Source organism: Mirounga leonina, unplaced genomic scaffold (assembly GCF_011800145.1).
Source record: "Mirounga leonina isolate KUSES-001 unplaced genomic scaffold, KU_Mleo_1.0 Mir_170, whole genome shotgun sequence".
Lineage (NCBI taxonomy): Eukaryota > Metazoa > Chordata > Mammalia > Carnivora > Phocidae > Mirounga > Mirounga leonina.
In genome coordinates this window covers 2,735,895-2,757,517 of record NW_023270433.1, presented here as the reverse complement: position 1 = coordinate 2,757,517, position 21,623 = coordinate 2,735,895, and the positions used below count along the sequence as shown (strand labels likewise).

Here is a 21,623-nt window from a genome sequence, read left to right as displayed (position 1 = left end):
TAGTGGATACAAGGGGGGTGCCGAGTGAATTCTGAATGGCTAAATGGGTAGATGGATAGATTGTTAGATGGCTGGATGAATGGCTGGATGAATGGACAGTAAGGTAGGTGGGTGGATGGATGGATGATTGGACAGTGGGGTGGGTCGCTGGATGGATGGATGGATGATGGATGAGTGGGCAGTAGGGTAGGTGGATGGATGAATGATTGGACAGTAGGATGGATGGATGGATGGATATGTGACTCGGTGGTTGGTAGGCGGGTGGGTGGTAGGGTGGATGAGTGGATGAATGGATAGATGGATGGATGGGTACATGGTTGGGTGAGTGGGTGGGCAGGTGGATGGTTGGATAGTTGAGTGGCAAGGCAGATGGATGGACGGATGTTTTTCTTCTACCGTTTTAGTTCAAGTAAGAAATTGCACACTTTCACAGAGAATCCTAAAAACCTATCTCTTGAGCCACCTGTGGGGGAGCCGATGGCTGGCCTATCTATTAACAAACACCCTCTTGCCTTCTGTGATGCTTTCCAGGAGCTGAGGCTCCAGCTACCGTGGATGGAAGCAATTCCTGAGATCAGGTGGGTGAGGAGGGGGTGGGTACCGGGGAATGGAAATTCTGCGTCACTGATAGTTCAATGAAGGGAGAACTCCGTAACCTCATCCCCCCTCACCATGGTCTGACCTGAAGCTTGGAGAATGCGTTTGTAACCCCTCAGCTTTGGGACCTAAAGGCTGGGGGGTTCCCTGGGGTATCTGTGCATTAGTCCTCAGACAGTCATGCACGCTCTTGTCACAAGAACCTTCTCAAATGTCAGAAGAGGGGCAGCCTTCAGGAACAGAGAAGCCAGAGTGGCCCACCCAGGGGGAGGAGAACCTGCAGGAGGTATCAGCAGGTGTGGGGTCGGCCTGGGGCTGTTCCTCCAGGTGCCCCTTCCAGGTATGAACCGTCACAGTCTGTCTTCATAGAAGGCCCCGGACCTTGGGGGTCACTGCTTCGTCCAGGCTGGCTATCCCCCAGGCTCCTCTGGTCCTGCTCTCTCGCACATGAGTCAGGATCACTGGACAAATGCCGGCATCGGTGGGCGAGGCCTGGGGCCACTGAGAGGCTTGTAGGGTGGACGGGATCTTTCTGGAAGAACAGGATTGGCTGTTTGGTAGCTGGGCCCCACCTGCCGTCTGGTGGTGCAGAGGTGACCGCAACCTGAAATCCGTGGGAGGCGATTCAAAGTGGGGTTGAGAGCAGAGGCTTGGGCGTCAGAAACTGGGTCTGAATCCCGGCTCTGCTGCTGTACGGTCTGGGCGTCGGGACGGGGTCAGGCTGCCCTTCCCAGTCGCGGGCACGGGCACTGCCCCACGAGGGCCGAGGGCAGCCCGCTTATCATGACCACAGCTACCGGCTCGTCATGCGGGTCTGAGTAATGGGATGGATGCTCTCCGGGCCTGACACGAGGGGCATGAGGAGGAGGGGCGCCCCTGCAGGAAGCCCCGTTGTTATCTGTCAGACGGGCCCCTGTTTGCTTCCTGTCCCCGGCCCAGGCTCCATGTCCTCATGGGGACCTCTTGGGACCTCGCCAGGGTGGTGGGGCTGCCTTCAGCAAGCGGCGGGGGGTGCCGAGGGTGACAGCCCACGTGGGATGCGCATGAAACGGGAGCGCGGGCCGTGGAAGAGGCTGGTGGGACTGTGCAGAAACGTATGGAAACATCATCTGCAAAGCTCACGTTGTCCTTGCAATGCTTAACATCACCAGCTTCCTGCCACTCGGTTCTGCGCAACCAGAGGTCAACGCCACGCCCCCGTGCTGCCCGTTCTAAGTTAACTGTGGCAGTGCCCCCGCCCCCCCCGGTCCTGGGGTGCAGCCGCGGCAGTGGGAGGGGCCGGTGGCCTCAGCCTGCCTCTCCCTCCACCCTCCCCTGGTCGGGCAGCTGCAGGACAAAGCTGCTCATGTCGAGAGGCCAAGTTTTGGGCCAGGGTGCCGTGGAGCTGAGGTGGGAAGGCAAGCACGTGGCCCCGCTGCGGTCGGAAAGGCAGCTCAGTAGCGCACCTGTTCTCCGGAGCTGAGGGCTCAGCCACCCCATGCGGAGCCGGGGCCCCGCAGCTCAGCCTTGGCCGGAGGGCCCTGCCCACATAGGTCTGCGGTCTGGAGGGGCTGGAGGAGAAAGCCCGTGAGGGCCTGGCCGCAGTCCCCGGGACCTTCCTCTGAACCATGTCTTAGCTCGGTGGCCCAGGAGCTCGGCTCCAAGACAGATTTACAATTCAATTGTGAAATGGGATAAAAATTAGACACCCCCTTTGGGCATCTCAATTTTCCTTTTTAAAAGGTTCTGTTCCTCTCACTGAATTTGTTTACTTCTAGATTAGCTTTTATGTTGTGCTGACAGGCACGAGCGTGGAGTGGGGGGCGGTCTGCCAAGTCTTCCTTCTTCACCCTGGGAGAAGCTCCAGTGAGGACCCAGTGGCCACAGGAGCCCTATTCGCTTGTGACCCGGGCTGTGGGCCTAGCGGTGAAGAAGTAGTGCTGATTCGAATCCCATCTTTGCTGTGTGTTGGCGGGGTGGCCCGTTACCAACATCTCTGTGCCCGTCTCCTAAGTGAAGGGCGAATGCACAATGCAGGTGCTGGGCCAGGGAGGAACGGTGCCCAGAATAGACCCTGAAGCCAGGATTCAAGAGCGTGCACACGTGCATGCACGTGTATGTGTGCCCATGCGTGCAAGTGGATGCATTCCTCTGTCCGTGTGAGCAGTGTGCACAGGCATGTGTGGAGGGGGGTCCCGGCCACGCAGGGAGTGGGGACGGATGTGGGACAAGGAGGAAAAGGAAGCGTGCAGTCTTATGCTGTAGGGGAGACAGGTGTCGAGCAAGTGGACAGAGGGGGTCAGACAGCGAGGGGAGGGGAGAGGGTGGGGAGGAGAGGCCTGGCTGTGAGCCAAGGCTCAAGACACACGCAGGCGGTGGCCGCGTGGGGGGAGGGCCGCGGTGACTGGAGCAGGAGAGAGGGGCGAGGGATGCCTGTGTTCGGGCCCCCTGATGAGCATGGGAGGGTTTGTGGGGAGGGTGCTTTAGATGGTTCTGGATTGGCCAGCAGATTATTTCCACGCACTTCCTCGGCCACTCCAGATATCACCAACAAGGAGGAGGGTGAGGGTCCTCGGAAGCCCCTCTAGATGGGAACCCCGTCCTAAGGCAGGAGGAAAGGGACAGCGGCGGGAGGGGGGCCACCTGCCCCTGGAACCGTCACGCCTTCTTCCCACTTTCCCGGTTTGGGGCTGGATCTGGGCTCGAGGGCCACGCTGCCCACGAATATCTCAATTTCCTTCCAATATATTTTCCACCAGAAGGACGTTCCAAAGCCCTGTCCCACGTCTGCGGGGCTCCGGTGCCGGGGAAGTGCTTTCCACTGTTTGTGCGGGTCCGGTGGAAGGGGGGACGGTGGGCAGGCAGGGAGGAGCCGGCCCGTGGCACCGTTGCCGCCCCGTGGGGTGCAGGCCGCAGGACGCCTCGGCTTTGGTGCAGCCAGCCCGTCTCCAGCCGGGAGCGTCCTGGCCCTGACTCACCGAGAATCACCTGGGCCGCGCCGGGCCGTGCCCACCGGGGCCTGGAAGTCTCCTCTGGTGCGCGCCGGCGCCCTGCTCTCCTGGGGGTCTGGAGCGAGTCCCGCCCTGACACTGGATTTCATTTCCTTATTTGCTCCCCCAGCCCCAGTTCATTTGCTCATGTCCCGTCTCTGGGCCACGCAGCCCTGGACGCAAACCCCTGCTCGCCGCAGGCTTCGGGGTCAGCATGACATCTGCAGCGTGCAGCACTAAGCCTGGCTTGGGGAGATGCCCACGGCCCTTAGGACAGAGTCCAAACTCCCTGCCCTGCACACACCTCCACGACTCTGCGCTCTGGCCACACCAGCTTCCATCGACCCCAGCACAGGACCCGCTCTTCCTACTGGTGCCGGGTGTTCCTTTGCCTCCTCCTCCTCCCCATCTGGATAGCTCCTCCCATCCTTGCTGTCTCAGCTTGGATGGGGCTTCTTCCAGGCAGCCCTCCCTGATTCACCCCCGTCTGGATTGGGCCCCCAACATGCGCACTCTGAGCTCGGCACGGCCAAGTCCCCGCCACGTGGTATCAAAGTCGTATGTTGAGGCCCAGAGACCTCAGGAGCCAGAAGCCGCTCAGGCTTGCCATGGCCTCTCGGAGTCCAGCCCGTGTCAAATGCTCAAGGAGTAAAGGAAGGGATGAAGGAACCATCAAAACGTCCCCACACTCATGGCGAGGCTTTGGGCTATCCAGGAGTTAAATTTTCTCGACTGACTGGTGGGACTGAGCGGTGTGCACGGGGCTTCCTGTAGGGTGCTGTCCGTGTGCCCCGGCAGGAGGGGCTCCCTGCACCTCCGCGAGGCCCATGCGTGCAGGGAAAAGGGCTACTTGGTGCAGACGCGGGCTGGCCTGGGGCATGACTCGGCCCTTCCCAGGCCCCACGAAGGAGCACCAGGGTGCTCATGCCTGACCTGCTGGGGCCCCGGTTCCCAACACAGTCAGGCATGAGGCTGGCGGATGCCCCTGGTGCCCAACATGAGGGTCAGGCCAGCACCAGTGTCCAGATGGGCACTTCTGGGATGGGGCTAGAGGTGGTTGTTCCTGAGGCCGGGCACCCCTCCGCTGTCCTCACAGGGGACCTCCTGACGTGTTCCTTGGCGAGGCGGGAGGGCTGTGGGCTTGACCCATGGGACTGGGTCCTCGCTCTGGATTGGAGTCCAGAAACCCAGGGCCCCGCCTGCTCTGGCTCACTGCGTGACCTTGGGCCTCGGTCTCCCCATCTGCAAAGGGGGGGCCTCCAAGGATCCCTCCATGTCCTTAAAGGAAGGTTCTCCTGTGTGCAGCCACAAATCTGGGCTCAGGACCCAGGCAGAGCTGAGTTCATATCCTGCCTCCGCTGTGTACTTGCTGAGTAACCCTGGGCCAGTGGCTGAGCCTCTCTGAGTCTGTTTCCTCTGACTGTGCCCGAGGTGAGGGTTGTGTGGGGGGCAGGGGAGATGAGTACAAGTGCCCTGAGGTTTCCAGTCCAGAGAGCAGCTGAGCTTGCTTGGGGCTGCGTGCTCCTTTCTCTGCAGGTCTCCTGCGACCACATCCGAGCGACCCCAGATGTGGAGGAAGGGGAGCAGGCAGACCGGGCTCTCCAGCCCGCAAGGGCCGCCCGCCCTCGACACTGGCTCCTTCCTGCAGAGCCCACCGATTGCAAGGACCGCCCAGCCCCGTGGACCCTGCTCAGGAGCAAGTTCATGCCTCGAACATAAGACAAACCCACGCAGAGTGAGCTCAGGGGCAGAAACAAGACGTGTGGCCCAGAGGCGTTCTGGGCCTTCGAGAGGACACGGTATTTGCATGTTCAGGAGCCCGCTGGGGAGGACTCTGGGCGCTGGCCTCCCCCCAGGTGGAGCCCAGAGTTCGGAGGTGTAGCTTCCCCTGCGGCTTGCAGGGCAGGTGGGGAAGGCCTCCCTGAGGAGGGGCCGTGCAGTCCCCTACTAACCTCAGTCTCCCCCTCTGTAGAATGGGGTGGCAGAAGCTGCCCCACCCCTACTGTGAGGGGCCAGTGGGGTCGTGCCTAGAAGGAAGGACCCAGCAGGTGCCTAAGCAACTGCTCCCAGAGCAGGACCGGGGAGAGACTGAGGGATCTCCTTTGGGCCCTGCCCGACCCCACTGCTTCCTGGGAGGCCCCAGAGCCCCAGGCTCCTCCCAGTGAGGGGGACACAGGTATTACCTCCATGGGCAGTGGGGGTATGGGAGGTGGGGCTGCAAAAGAATTCGGGGGTGGGGGACCTGCAGGCAGGATGGAGGTGGGGCTCCCCCGCTGAAGAGAGCACCCCACCTGGAAAGAGTGGGGCAGAGAGGCTCACCCTTCTGGGGCTTTCCCAAACCCTTGCAGTGTCTGAGGATAAAGCCTGCCCAGAACGAAACCACCCCGCCCCTCCCCTCCCCACGACTGAGGGTCCCCACTCCATGTCTCAGTGGGTCCTAGCTGCCAGGGGTCACAACACAGGCACCGAGGAGAGGGCACTCCGGGTGTCCCCCGAGGGAGCCAGGATCTGGGGCCCGCTACAGGAGGCAGATCTGAAGCCACGTGGGAAACAGTCCCCTTTGGAAGGGTCCTCCCAGGATCAGCCTGCGCTGATGGGGAGTGAGCCCCTCGCTGCTAGTGGTAACGAAGCTGAGATCAGCCGGCCATCCCTCAGTGGTGTCGTGGCAGAATCAAGGAGGCCAGGACACGATCACAGGTCCCGCGGCCTTGGCGTGGACCCTCCGCTGGGCAGACAGGCGGGCAGGCCCTCCTAGACATCCGGCCCGTGTCTCCACCCCCAGGAGGGAAGGCTGACCCTGTGGCTGCCTGAAAGGACTTGGGTTTGATGTTTTGAAGAAGTGGCTTTTTATCAGAAAACCCTCTGGGAGTCTGGGCTGCAACAAAGGAAATGATATCTGTTGTTTCAGGAGGGGAGAAAACTTGGGGGGGGTCATTGAGATTTATGGCTTCCCCTGGGCCTGATCGCCTTGGGGGCTTTGTAACCCTCTGGCTAAGTGGTGCCAAGACAGACAGCAGACAGAAGCTTGCTCCCTCTCCCCCTCTCCTCCCTCCCCTCCCGGTCCCCTCCCTCTCTCACCCCTCTTCCCCACTCCCCTCCCTCTCTCATTCTCTTCTCTATCTTCCTTGCCTCCCTCCCTCCCTCTCTCTCCTCTCCCCTCCTCTTCCCCTCTCCCCTCCCTTTCTCACCCCCTTCCCTCTCCCTCCTCCCCACCCCCCTCCCCTCCCTCCCTTTCTTACCCCCTTCCCTCTCCCTCCTCCCCACCATCTCTCCCTCCCCACCCCCTCTCCCCTCCCTCCCTTTCTCACCCCCCACCCTCTCTTTCCTCTCTGCCCCTCCCCCTCATTCTGTCCCCCTCCCCCTCTCCCCCTCCCCTCTCTCCTCTTTCCCTTCCCTCCCTCTGTCCCCCTCCCCCACCCTCTCTCTCCTCTCCCTCCTCCCTCGTCTGTGGGCACTGGCTTCTGTGTTGTGGGGCGGGGCACTGCATTCAGCAGGTGCTCAACACACGCTGATGATCTGCCCTGTGGAGGCAGAAGTGGGACCCCAGGGCACAGCCAGGTCAAATGAGGAAGATGCTTCTAACCACTGCCTCAATCAGGAGTGAAGCACCTGTCTCCAGGGGCATGTAAGGGAAGCTGCGTAGCCTCCAGCAGGGAGGCAGAGGGGAGTCTTCTTCATCACAGTGAGGCTGATCCAGAGCCTCAGACTGGGCCCCAGGCCCCCGTCTGCCCCTGGGGCTCCCTCCCTCCCCCCTCCCTCCCTGTCCACTGCGCAGCTAGGTTGACAAGTCAATCCAGCATTTCTGTACCCGTTTCTGAGGCTGCTGCCTGGGCTGTCCCCCCAGGCTCCGAGGGCTAGGATGCTGCACAGTTCTGGAGGGCTGGGCGGGGAGAGGCTGCTGGCAGGTTGTGGGGCAGCCCCCAGAGGTGGTGAGGCACCCACCTCCCTGAGGCTCTCTGTGTTCAAGGCCACGTGTTCCTGCAAAGGTGAAGGCTGGAGGGGCTGGAGGCCAGACAGACCCCAGAAGGCAGAATCGCCGTAGTGCCGGGTCCCGCTGGGCCGCTGGCCTGAGCAGAGGGTGCTCCCGCCCGGACGGTGGAGTCCCTGCATCAGGGGCTCAGTGGAGCGAAGCTCAGGGCACCCTGACCCCCTACTAGCCCCCATTTAGAAGGTACTTGGAAGAGCTTGCCAAGTCCTTCTGGGCAGATGGGCGGGGTCTGCTCCTCTGTGTCCTGAGCCTGGAGTGATCCTCCCAACGCCCTGTGAGGAAGGTGGGACCCTGGGTGGGGTGCCCAGCTCCTCCTGCCCTCTGACAGCTCCCCGCTGCTCCCTGACCTCCGGCTGTTGGTGGAGGGACTTCCCTGCCCCACCCCGTGGGGCTGGGCGGCAAGACAGGCCTGGACTAAGGGACTAAGGGATGGCCGGTGGAGGCGAGCGGGCCAGGCCCTCCCCCTGGTTCCGCAGCTGGCTTGCTCTCTTCTGCTCTAGAGATCTGCCCCCAGGAGCATGCGAGGAGGAGGAGATGCAGGAGCAGACCCGAACCCAGCCTGCAGCCTGGCCCCCCACACCTACCTCGGACCCACAGACCCACCGGTGAGGAAAGCACTGTGGGTTCTTGTAACCAACTGAATTCGGGGGTGGTTTGTTATGCAGCAAGCGCTGACTAATACACATGTATACAAAACATTTCTCTGCCTGACACGGCTCAGATTGGCCCAGTGACCCGCCCCGGCCAGGACTGCCCCCTGTCCTCGCCACGCTGTCCCGGCCTCCAGCTGGTGCCCCGGCCACTTCCAGCCTCCATCCAGCCTCCACCCCCAGGCCTCAGGATTCTGTCCTGACTCCTAATCACCTTGTCGTGGCCCACGAGGCCCTGCTGACCTGCCACGTGCGAGCCAGACGCTCACTCACTAGACACACTCACACTCATATCCACACACTTGGACTCACACCTGTGTTCACATGCACACTCACACCCATAGACGCACACACTCACACTCACTCAGACTCATATCTGCACACTCAGACTCATACTTGTGTTCACGCACTCATGCACACACTCCCTTCTACTCACACACACACTCACGTACACACACATTCTCTCACACATTCAGGCTCCAGCTGCAGCCTCCTGGCCCTTGTACAAGCACTTCCTCTGTGGGAACGCCCTGCCTGGACCCCCTCCTTCCCCTCGGCGTGGCTATGCTGCCTCCTCCAGGAAGCCTTCCGTGCCTGTGCTCACCAGTCGCGCGTGTCCGTGTCTGTCCCTGGCAGCAGGTGCGGTGCCCCATACACAGCAGGCACTCGCTCTGTGCTGACCGGATCACTGTTTGCCACAGTGTGCTGGGAGGGTGGCTCGGGCCCTCACAAACCCAGCAGTGAGGCGGGGGCTCTTTCAGGGGACCCCGGGGCCCTCTGAGCTTCCCATGAGCTTCCCATCCCAAGGAGGCAGCTGCTGCGGCCAGGCCCCGGGGCTGTGACTGTGTGGGCTTTGTCCTCAGAGGATGTGGGCCCCACCACCCTGCATCCACCTCCTCCCTCCCCAGGGACGGCACCATCTAGGAAGTTCCCTCCCCCAAGATCCAGAACCGGGGGAGTGGATGGACCTGGGAGCCCGAGCCCCGCCACCCCGTTGCCCACGTTAGCCCCTCAGCCCGAGTGTGTCATCTTAGCCTCCCAGGGCCTGGGTCTCAGAGACAGGGATGGCAGCAGCCCCCGGCTGAGGTCACAGGGACATACAAGGGGCTATCTTACAAGTGCTACCCGTCCCAGGGGTAGTTAGACTCCATGGCCCCTGGAGGAGGGTGCAGGTGCGCGCTCCTGACCCCTCCTCCCCAGGGACTTGGTGAGGCCCCAGGGATCCAGTGAGGAAGGGGCTTGTAAGAGCCCACAGACCCCTCCCCTCGGAGGTGTGAATCACCTCCTGTGTCAGGGTGCCTGGCCCTCAGGTGCATGGGGCTAGCAGGGCTCTAGTCTTCAGGGAGAGTGTGCAGGGGAGGGGCAAGGAGAACCCGAGGGTTGGGCGGGCTGAGTTTCCTCCAAGCCTGAGTCACCAGTCTCCGAATCTTGGCTGACCCTCAAATCCCCTGTCGGGACTCCTTCCATGGAAGGTCGGCACCTTCCCAGCTGGAAAATCTGTGGGAATCCCTCAGGTGGGCTCAACCTGCGGACGCCAGCCCGAGGGGCTGGGGCAGTAACTCGGGGCAGGACGATGGCTGGGCCCCGGTGCCGGGCAGCCAAGCCCCATGGGGACTTGGGGAGGTTGTGTTCTGCAGGGCCCTGCAAATTCGAGCCTTCCCCAACTGCCTGCTCAATGGGACTTTGCCCCGACGCTTTTAGAAAGCATAACTCTGCTGTTAGCCAGGAGAAGGGACGCAGGGGCGAGACCACAGGCCAGGAGGAGCAAAACATCCAGGAGGGAGGGGACAGGACTCAGGGGGCAGGAGAGACCGACCTGAGAAGCCGTGCCTTTCATCAGGGAGACTGGGAGTAAGGACAGCCGGGAGGTTGCTGTCCACAGTGGCGGTGGGATCCCTTGTCAATGACCCAGCAAGTCCACTGCCAGGCACATGCCCCATGGAGACGAGTGTCCAGGGCCCCATCAGGCACTGGGGGGGCACCTCAGCCTGCGGGTGATGGCTCCGAGCTGTAGAGGACCCAGGCATCTCTGAACAGAGGCACACATGAATAAATCCTCATGTGGCTGCACGGGGCTCTCCTGGGGGAATGGTGACAGCCCATTGTCTAAAATTCCAACAAGCAAGAGTGGTCCCAGGTGTTAGGGGTTAGGCCGGGGAGGGATGCTGGGGGCTCTGGGACCGTTTCCGGGGCTGGTAGAGTCTGGTTCTTGCCTGAGTAGCAGCTATGCGGAGTGCTCCTTGTCCCAAGTCACCTTCCTGTACATTTGCTACACTTTGACTAAAAAAAAAAAATCGAGGAGTTATATTTAAAAGGGGGGTATCCCCAGGTGAGCCCCTCCCCCCTCAAGTTACCTGGAGGCCCAACTCCCTCTGGGTTTTGAAGTTGAGATTCCTATCAGTTGGAAGCCACTGGCCTGTCACACTGGAGGCTGGGCTCAGGGTCTCGCTGGGCTGGGGGAGGCCTCCTCCACCCCCACGCTGGGTCCAGAAGCCTCTGTGTGGGCTCCGGTAAGAGGGGGATGGGGACGTGAAGCAGATGATGTACCCCATGTGAGTAGCCAGCAGGGGAAGGGGCCCCCGGAAGGAGGGTCGCTGCCCGGGTCCTCGAGGACCCCTCCAGTGCCGGAGTGGGGCACCGGCAGGAGGAAAGAGCATCCCGAGGTTATCTGTGTCCTGGTCACCGTGGCAAACATGGGGAAAAAGAAAAAATTAAATCAAACAATCCCATAGTCCTGGCACTGGACAGGAGGGCACGCATTCAGGTGAGGCTGGGCGCCTGTACCCGGCCTGTGCGTGTGTGTGTGCGTGTGTGCGTGCATGTGTGTGTGTGCACGCACGCATCTGAGCATGCACGTGTGTGTGTCCGTGTGCGGTTTCCACAATGCACACAATTGCCTCTAAAGAAATGGACATGTTCTTTAGAAAGAGGATGCTTTTTTGAATTTCAATTGGCTGTCTTAACAATGTCTGTTTAATTAGTGTGTTTTGAAGGGGAAATGAAGGAAAATTATAATTCATCTGAGAAAATGGTTGTACGTGCTCAGCTCTTCTATCGGGTTCCGGAGGAGCCGCCCTGGGTCCAGCAGAGCCGGAGCCCAGAGCCATCCAGGCCAGAGGAGGGAGGGAAGAGCCGCTGTGGCCGGAAGTGGGGGGATCTGGGGAACTGGAGGACAAGCGTGGGTAGGCTGATGTGCCCATCCGGGTGCCCGCAGAGTGCTGGGCACAGGGGCACGACGGGGAGCAGGCCCAGGGCCCCCCCACTCATGGGCTTCGTAATCCAGCAGCCATGGGTGGTGGCAACAATTTTCAGTAGAGAAGGAATGGGGGCCCCACTGGAGACTGGGTTCGAATTCTGATTCCGTCCTTGTTCTCTGCCAGAACTCGCCTAGACTCAGCTTCCTTATTTGTAAGATTTGTAAAAAGATGGTGTTGAGTGTGAACCAAATCAACCAACGACTAAGGAAGGGTTTCCCGAGTGTCAGAGCCTGGAGGAGCATGGCCACAACGCACCTGGAAGGTTCCAGGGGCAGCTCTCTGTCCCCTGGAAGGCTGGGTCTCCGCCAGGCTCCCCTGTGCCTACCCAGCCCTTTGTGTCCTCCCGGCTCGGTGAGGCAGGTGCATGGGGCTTGGTACTCGAGGCTGCATTGTGCACAGCTGGGCCCCCTGGGGTCTCCAGGCCCCGCTCCCCACAGCGGCCCACCCCCTGAGGAGGTCCAGGGAGAGCCCTGCCGGCGTGTCCTGTCCACCTGGCAGGCTCCCGAGTCTCCCCACTGGTCCACGCCCTTCCCGAAGGGTCTGTGCTCGCCCCCACCCCCCACTGCCCTGGTGGCTTTGGCCTGGGCTGGGGGTGGGGAGTCCCGGGTTCCTCCTCCCCCCACCCACCCCCTCTGCTCTTTGGGCACCAGCCTTCACCAGTGCGACAAAGGGCTGTGGGCAGCTCTTGCCCAACATGCTCAGGTGTCGGCTCCCGTAGGAGGGAGTGGCTCAGGGGGAAAGGTGCGGGGGCCCCAATTTCCAGAAGAGTCTCCGTATCTGGGGTCCATGAGGGGCGCCCTCCACAACACCCTCACTGTCCAATGAGGCAGCAGCTGCCCCTTCTTGGATGCCCACCGGCCAGACAAGGGCCGGGCCCGTCCTCTGGTTTAACAGGACTGTCACCACCCCTCGGGGAGGTGAGGGAGGTGGATGCGCTAGCCTCATGGGCCCCTCTGTTCATGACTGGCTGGTTCTAGTTCCCAAATGGGACGCCAAAGCCCCTTCCCTGCTCTTAGGGGGGCAGCCCGACACGGGGCTTTCCTGCAGGGCGGGGCCACAGGGCGACCCCAAGCACTCTCCCTGCGGTAGGATTCCTCTGCCTGCGCCCTCTGTCCCGCCAGCCTGGGGCAGCTGTGACGCAGTGGCCGGCATGCCCACCAGCCCGGTCTTGCCCACTCCCTGCCTCTGCAGCTAGCTCTGCCAAGTGCTGTGTGCCCACGGGGTCTGCACAGCTGCCTTCCGGGCGCTGGCTTCCCTGCTCCCCATTGTTGGGCACCTGGGAGGGCTCCAGCTCTTCGCAGTATGAATAGCGTTGCTATAACCATCTTGGCACAGGCTGCCTCTTTCCCCTCCTGATCACGTTATTTCCCTCTTGCAAGGGTTTGGGTGCTTTCCCTGACACGTTCTCTTATGCACCCAGGAGCTGGCGGGATGCCGCCCAGAGGTTGGCGGCCACCCAGGCTGCTGAGCCTTGGCCTCTTGCAGCAGATGAGACCGCTCTGGGAGCCAGGGGCCACTCCCTTCACTTTCAGCACGCGTGTCCAGCTCTGTGCCCAGCACCGGATCCGCACAAGACTTTGGCTGTGCCAGGACCCGCATCCCCGTTTCATAGATTCAGATGCTGAGGCTGAGAAGTTCAGCCACCCCACTGATGTGGTGGCAGGGAGCTAAATTTGACCCAGGTTGGTCTGACTGGAGGCCAGGACTGGTTATCAGGACTCCATCCTCAGGACCCCTTCTGGACCCACAGTGTCCTGTGTCCATCCCCAGGTGTCCACTCCGGTTTCTTTGTTTCCCTGTCCTGGGAAGTGCACCTCCCCGTTCCCAGCTGCTGTCCCATCTCCCAGACTCCTCACGGGGTCACAGGTCCTTGCGGAGCCAGGAGGATCCTGCCTGGGCCATCTTGGGCATCTTCGCCAGCTCCAGGGTGATCCTTGAGGGCCAGGACCTAACTCCCTGGTTTGTGTGTGCTGTCTGGTGGCAGGCCACGTGTGGAAGGCTGTGGCTCTCCCTCCAGCATCTTTGTCCCCACCGGCCTTGGCTAGAGCTAGTTGGACGGGTGGATAGATGCACAGTTGGTCAGATGGACAGGTGGGTGGTGGATGTACAGTATGACATGTCACAGAAGCTTCTGGAAGGAGACATGTGAGCCATGTCCGAGGGGAGAGGAGAGCCGACCTGCATCCCACGCCCTGGCTGCATGTCAGCAGGGTCTGGATGGCCCCACTGCTCCTTGCTTGGTAGGGCCAGGCTGGTCCTCTCTAGACCCTCCCTCCCCTTGCTCCACCCTGCTCCAGTCCCGCCTGACGGAGCTGCAGGCCCCCCTTGGTCTGGGTGATCTCTCTGAGCCCCCGGTCACTTGGCCTCGTCAGCCCCACTCGGGGCCCAGTGTCTGTCACGTGTCCCCAAACAGCTCCATCAGTGAAGGGTGTGCTGGGTGCCGGGCCGGGGCCCAGGCAGAACTCCTGCTTGGTTCACCGAGCCATTGGCACACCCTTGGGAGGTTGAGTGACCAGCTCTAATCTGTCCCCTCGGATCTGAAACCCGGTTCTGTCCCTTGCAGCTGTGTGACTTTGGGTGATTACTCAGCCTCTCTGGGCCTCTTTTCCTTCCCCTGTGAAGTGTACAGTCATGCACCTGCCGAAGGTACTGGGAGAATCATGTGGAACCAAGAAAATCGGGCCCAGACAGGCCCTTTGTGAGGATCGCATGCCGGAGGCATGGGACAGCCCTACCCGGACCCGGGTTTGAGGCGTCCTGAGCCGCCATGTGCCGCCCCAGGCCCGCGGCCCGGAGAAGCTGCTATTAATGGTCGTACCGCACCCGACAGCCCGTTCTCCTCCACGGGGACCGCAGCCTGTGAGCTTTGGCACCAGCGTGCGCGCCGAGCTCCGAGCCGCCGCCCCGGCCGCCTCCCAGTTGGGGCCCACCCGCCCGCCCGATGTGGTTGCCCACATGCCTCCTCCACCCGCCAGGCTCTGGGCCACACACAGCCCATGCTTCCCCCACTGAAAGTCAACAGACCCATTTTAGCAAACGTGGAAGCCACAGAAAAGCAGAAAGTGGTAAACAAAGTGCCCCGAGGCCCCCTCCCCACCCCTGGCCTCCAGGCGCCGGCTCCCCTGTCCATCATTCCTTACATCCCACTCACCATCCTCATGAAAGCCTGAGCCCTCGCTCTGTCCCCGGCCCCACACCCAGGGGCTCTATCCTCCTGCCAACCTCCGGCCCTGCTCTTGTTGGCGCTTGTTTCTCAGAAGGGGAAACTGAGGTGCCAGGAGGTGCTATGACCCGGCGGGCAGGCGGGTGTGGGGGCGTGCAGTGCACCTGGTGGGCTGTGGCCCCGAGGCATGAACCAGGGTCTCCCTGACCCCCGCCCGGGGCTCCTAGCCAAACGGGGACTGAGCAAACACATGCCAACAGTGTTTACAAAGAGGAGAGCAAGGGGACCGTCCAGGCTGTCCCCGACGTCCATGCTGGAGGGGGCGCCAGAGGTGGGATTTCCAGACACTAGGTGCCGCCTTTCCTGGGGCGCTAGGCTGGAGTTTCCCCACCCCCCCCCACCCTCCCCGGAGGCCAGGTGGGCTCAGCTGCCGGGGGCCTGTCTGGCCCCGTGTTTTCTCAGCGGCTGCATCCGGCCAGGGCCGAGTCAGAGGCAGCAGCTTGGCCCCCAGGAGCGCCCACATAAATCACCCCAGCGGCGGCGGCAGGCCCTCCACGCCCCCACCTTTCCCGCCGCCCTCCGCCCCCGCCGCTCCCCTGGGCCTGCCTTCCCAGCTCGATTAGCCGCCGGCTCCCCAACGGGGCTGTCTTCCAGGTGAACATTCCTTAGAAAAATGACTTCATTATCACCTTGGACAGCTTGGAGTTGGGGGAGGGACGAGTGTGGCCCAGAGGGGGCAGGCGGGGTGGACGCCACCTCCCGGGGGCTCCTCAGGCGGCTGGGCCCAGGGTGGCAGGAAGGCCTGCAGCCCAGGCGCACAGAGACCCCCACCCGGTGGGCCTGACGGAGACGGATCTGTGGGCCCAGGGGCTGCAGGGGAATATTACATTATGATAACAAATCACTCTGCTGATTGGAACTTAATTATGTCTCTTTTATCTTGGTGACAGTCACGCACCTGGGCTCGAGGCTGGCTGGGGCGGGGGCTCAGCCCCTGGGGATTCGCGAACCGGAGCCCTCCCCCACCCAGAGGAAGCCACCACCGCCCCTCCCCCTCTATCGAGCAGGGGAGACAAAGGGGGCTTCTCCTGCAGGAGAATCCCCAGTCACCAGGGTCTTGATGGGAAGGGTGGGCCAGGGCAGTTTGGGGTGACCGGGGGGCTCTGCCCCGTCCTGCCCAAACAAACCCAGAGGGCCAACTGACTTCGGCCAGACTCCGGGGCACAGCCACCGTGCGGGGGCCTGACCCCTCCAAGTGAGCAGCCGCAGGGTCATAATCTCCTGGCTGCTGACCACGGAGCAGCCCTGGGAAGGATGGTGTCCTATTCCCCGGGCAGCGGGAGGCAGACAAGGCAGCCTGTCAGCGTCCGCCTTCCAGGCTGGGAGGGGGACTCAGCCGGCTCCTCTGAGCCCCGGGGTGGGGCAGGACAGGACAGCAGGGCCGGCCAGCTCAGGTGAACTCGGGGGGCAGCTGGACCTTCCCCAGAGCACAGGCCGACGATGGCCAAGTCCTGTTCAGAGAGCAAAATCCTACGAATTCCTACCTTTCTGAGGGCAAGTGTACCCTGTAGATTTTTCTGGAATGGCTTTGCTTTGGGAAATATTGTCCCAGGAACCAATGAAATACCAGTATGCTGACGTTTGGGTTGTGGCCCTGGGGCTGCTTCTCCCAGCCCGGGGTGAGTTCAGATCCTGGACTCTATTAGCCACAGGGGCTTTGACAACCGCCTCGCCAGGGTCCTCGGTGAATGGCAGGTGCCCGGGCAAGTCCTGGGCAAGTCCGGGGCCTTCCGGGGCCTCGGTCCCCTCCCCTGGGTCACAGGGTAAAGACCATGAGCCCCCAGCACTGGTGCGAGGCTGCATGGGGGCATGTATGTTTTCAGTTCCACGACCAGCCCTGGGAGGCCCTGGCCCCGACCGGGACGCCGTGCTTCACGACGTCAACTTGGACTCCTCCACTCGACCCTGCGAGGGTCCAGTTATTGGCCCCTGTGCACAAGTGTGGAGACTGAGGCCCAGAGTGACGATGTCATCTACCCAAGGCCACACCGCGGCCAAGTGGCAAAGGCAGGCTTTGAGCCAAGGCGTCAGGCCCGGATGTCTGCTCTTGAGGGAGGCTCTCTGGCTGCGTGTCTGGCTAAGCGCATGTGCCCCCCACAGGCAGATGCTGTCGTCCTGTCATCGTGTAGATGATGATGGGTCATTAATCAGACAGCAGGTCCTGTCTGTGCCCCGCAAGACATGCGATAATGCTGAAGGGGGCGCTCATTTGGGCTCAAGAATATGGTTCCCATGCCAGGTCCAGGGCATACACGGATCGTTCCAGCATGACTCGGGCCTGGGGGGCTCCTTTGCCCCCCACCGGAGAAGCTGGGACTTGGGGGCACGTCACCCGGGGGGCTGCCTAGGGCCCCAGGCTGGAGGCCTGAGGGCCCGTCCCAGGGCCGTCCCTCAGAGCTCCTGGCTGTGGGGTGTGCGTGGGGCCCGTGCTTCACCTTCGCCAAAAGGCTGCCAAGGGGGACCGCAAGAGTTTGCCTTCTGATGGAGGCGCCGGCCGACCTTGGCAGAAGGAACGGCGTTCCATGGACTGGCTAAGGGCAGCTGAGTCACCGCACAGGGTGATCCATCAGCCCGGCCACTGATGGCAGGAGCCGAGAAAGATGTCATTGCTTTGGGGACGGGGAGAGGGTGGGGTGGGCCTCTGTCTTCCACCCAGTTCCAGGCAGGGGTTGGGCGTCACTGTGTGGGGAGGGAGGGGCCGGGTAGGCAGTCTGCTCCGTATGAGTGTGCATGGGCTCTGTGTGTGCGTCTGTGGGCATGCGCTGCAGGCGTGAGCATGCCTGTGGGTGCACGCATGCCTGTATTCCCTGGTGTATCGGGGGCACCCGGGGCCCGTGAACACGCCTTCTCGGCCGGTATCCTGCTGTGGTCCGCACGTGTGTTCCAGTGTTTGCAGGCAAAGCACAGACCATTGGGACTTGGAGGCAAGACTGTGAGCTGGGCGGGGAACCCCAGATCTGCCATTTGCTAGCAGCCAGATCTGAGCCCCATCCCTCTCACACGAAGACAGTGCTGATGGCCAAGCTGGCGTCACTGGCTCGCTGTGACGGTTAATGGAGATTCCCAGAGTCCCCAGCGCCTGCCGTCATCTAGGGCTGCACACTGAGCCTGGGTGTGTTAGTCAGAGTTCTCCTGAGAAGCAGAACCGAAGGGGTGTGTGTGTGTGTGTGTGCAGAGAGAGAGAGGGGAGGGGTTTAGTGTAAGGCGCTGGCTCAGGGATTGTGGAGGCTGAGAAGTCTTGTCATCTTCTGCCCACGACCTAGGGCCCCAGAGCCCGTGGTGTAAATTCCAGCCCAGGTCCTAGACCCGAGAGCCAGCGGCGCCCACTCGGTGGGTAGAAGAGTGACTTCTTTTGCCGGCCTTTTCATTCTCTTCGGGCCCTCAACAGGTTGGGTGAGGCCCACCCACACTGGGGAGAGCGAGCGTCTTTACTCCATCAGCTGATTCCAGTGCTAATCTCATCCAGAAGCACCCTCCCAGACACACCCAGACATCAGGACACCCCATGACCCAGTCACGTGGACGTAGGAAAGGAACCTCCACCACGTGGGCTTGTTGGACATGGGTGTGCAGATGTGTGTGAGCACATCTACTCCTCTGGGGGTGGTGAGTGTTGGCACTTGAATGTAACTGGGCAGGTCAGTGTGCCCACGGGTGCTTCTCCGGGAGCTGTGTGCGCACACTTTTGTGCCCGTGGGCTCGCCCTGCCCAGGTGGGGCTGTATGCGTGCTCACATGTTCACCTGTGGGCCCCCGTATAGCCAAGCCGTGTCTCTGGGGACTGCTGGTCAGTGGTGTAATGCTTGCTGCTTGGCTCGGGTCAGGCCCTGGTGCCTGGCCATCTCTGTGTGGGCTCCGAGACCCGGGCTGGCTGGGTTCAGGGTCCCCAGCTTGATGGCCATCCTGCTGGGCCTCCACCTGCCGGTGGGGATGCCGGCTCAGATGGGGCTTTGGAATGGCCTAGAGGCCCCAGGAACCTCCCTGTCTGCCCTCGTCTTGCGCAGCGGGGGCACAGACACGGAGGAATCACGGCTGCCCGGGGACCTGGAGCCACATCCCCAGTCCCCCGAGGAGGGCTGTAGCCCACGGCCATCCCCAATGCCCACCATGGCCCTTGGCCGAGGAGCGAACCAAGGCCCTGCCAGGAAGGCAGCGACCCATCTGCCCAGCAGCTCACAGTGCTCAGTTTGTCTCCCATGCATGAGAATGCTCCGTCTTGGCTGCGGCTCTGAGCCTGTGCCCAGCGGTGCCTCCCAGCGGCAACCCCGCTCGCTGGTGGGGTGAGATCGGTGCCCAGAACCAACCCTCCCTCACGGAGGCACCACCTCCCCAACCCTCTCGGAAGAGGCGGCCGCCGTAGCAGCGAGCAAGGAGCCTTACGGAGCCGCGGCGCCAGGATCAGACAGGCCCAGGTTTAAGTCCGAGCCAGAGCGCTATGGGCAGTTTTCTTCCCCATTCGGTGCCTCAGTTTCCCATTCCTGCCTTGGGGCCTGGGAGAGGCATCAGTGAGCGGGTGCTGCATGGTGTGAGCTGCATCTGAGCTGCCAGGTGGAGGCTCCAGGTCCCTGCTGGCCCCTGCCTCCTCGGAGGAGCCGGGGCGGACCCAGATTGCTCCCCAGGCTCCAGACTCACCTGTCTTCCGTCACATCTCAGTGAGCTAGTCTTGTCCCTTCAGGGAGGGCAGGGCTCCTTGTACCGCTGTCACGTGTCCTCTCTCTCTCCATAAGTACCAGCTGTGAGCCAGGCCCAGGGAGGTCACACAGCCCGACATGGGGCAGGGCTGGGAGGTGACCCGAGGCTGCAGGGCTCCCAGGCTGTGCTGGGCCGTGACTGTAAGACCTGCTCTGCACCGAGCCCCAGGTGCCGTGGCACTTAGTGGGTGCTCACTTAGCTGGTCGCTTGTGTGTGAGTGTGTGTGTGTGAGCGGGTGTGTTTGCATGGACATCGGAGGCCAAAGCTGTTAGTTCGCAGTGGGGTGAGAGTTTTGTGGTGACGTCGAAGTTCTTCAATCATTTGTCCACAACCAGGTCGACATTAAAAATTGCATGCATATGTGTCAGGATCCGTACCGGAGACCTGCGTGGGAGGCAGGGGAGGCACTGGTGGGGTTGGGAGTGCCGCTCCAGTTGAGTTTGGAAGGGGTGGGGATTCCTCCAGCTGCAGAGCAAAGCGCGCCCCCAGGGGAAGGGGTGCGGCAGGTGTGGGGCAGGCGAGGTCAGAGATGGAGCCGGATCCCGGGGGCCTCCCCTGCCATAGGTAGGAGCAGAAGCCACCAGGACCCCAAATCCGGCAGAGCCGTGGGGTGCTGGTAGGAGGAGCCCTGGCCTCAGCACCCTCACGGGGGGCTCTTACCCCTCGCGCACTTCCGCCCCGGGGGGGTTTCTGTCTCCTGCTTCCATTCGGAATCTGCTGGCCCAGATGGCAGCCATCGCGCGGGGCCGCCCCCCAGATCCAAAGTGGAAACAGATGTGTTTGTTCACGCACAGGGAAACTCACACCGACAGGTGGCCACGGGCCGCCTTCGTGTCCAAAGCCCCGTGTCTGTCGGAGAAGAATACAAAGGACGCCCCGGATGGAAAGGGCAGCTTCAGGCCACCTTTCCGCCAGACGGTAAACTCACTGACGGCTGAGCTGTCTCCCCAGCCCTGAGCAAAAAGGACCCTAGTCAAAATGGGCCAAGCGGACGAGGGAAGCCTGACAAACACCCCCAACCTCCCAGAGGTGCTGAGAGGGAAAGGAGTTTATTCGATATGTTGTGTTCGTATCAGGCTCGGAGCGACCTCTGGAACCCTAGCCCTGGCTGGAAACGGAGCTTCAGGATAATTCTCTAGGGATAGTTTTCACAGACACCCGATCCCTGAGGACCTGACCCTGCAAGGTGGAGGCAGGTGCCCTGGGTGGAGGCCTGGCTTCCATTCCTCCTGCGGCGGCCGTCACCTGGAGGGAGACATGTCCGAGCCCTGAGCTTCAGTCTGCCCCATTTGGTGGTATAAGCTGCAGGGGTGAATCTTCAAAGAAATCTTGTACGGAAGCCCAGGCCGTGGGATCAATGGAGAGGCTGCTTCGCTGGACCAGGTGGGAGGAGGGGGCGTCTCAGTGAACCCCCGGGCCACCGTGGATCAGGCTGATGGAACCTGGCTGGGGGAGGCAGAGGGGCTGTGGGTCACCGAGCCCTGCTTGCCACGCACTGCCCATGGGCTTGCTGTGCTAGGCTGGGAGCCGGGCAAAACCAGGCCGGCAAGGTGCTCGCACTCAGCTGTCCGAACCAATCCACCTTAGAGACCGCGTTCTTTCCAGGAAAGGCATCCTCACTGTAAGCCTAAGTGGGCAGGGAGGAAGATGGGCTGGGGGGAGCATCTCCCGCCAGGAGGAATAAAAGGCCAACTTGGCAGTCTCTTGACCCCAGCTTGGCCATCAGACATGGGACAAGTAAGTGCCTCTCTCCAAAGACCACCAGTGAGGTCGTCAGTGGGGTCCTTTCCAATATGGCGCCTGAGGCCACCTCTTACTGGATCTGCCCAAACCTGAGCAGAGCACAGGTCCCACCCCCATCATCCTCTCCTATGTGGCTTTGCCCTGTGCCATTTAGGGGCAGCCCACCTCGGTGGGGCTTTGTGATGATGGCCGAAACTCAGCTGGTGACCCCAGACCCACGGCATTCAAAGAGCACGGTCTGTTCTCCCAGGAAGGAGCTGGCGTCTTGACAACGGTCCCTGAGCCCTGCCCCCACCTGCCGAGCCCCCCACCCCCAACCTGCTTCCCTTGCTGCTGGAGGCCAATATCTGAAGGGCAGGGGAACAGGGCCCAGGCTGCCCCACAGGGTTGGTCCCAGCCAGCCCTGGCGGGGGGAGCCTTGTGCTGTGACTCAGTGTTCTCCAGAGAGACGGAACCAGGACGATGTGCATAGAGAGAGGAAAACATTTCTTATGAGGAATTGGCA

The 21,623-nt window shown here is 62.0% G+C and overlaps 1 long non-coding RNA gene across 1 annotated transcript; it reads left to right on the top strand.

The window, feature by feature from the left end:
* The first annotated feature begins 531 nt into the window (after positions 1–531).
* LOC118018182 lies at positions 532–20,227 on the top strand. Its single transcript, XR_004681318.1, has 3 exons — positions 532–578; positions 8,055–8,159; positions 20,170–20,227. It is a non-coding gene; the product is annotated as an uncharacterized LOC118018182 (long non-coding RNA).
* The last annotated feature ends 1,396 nt before the right edge of the window (positions 20,228–21,623 follow it).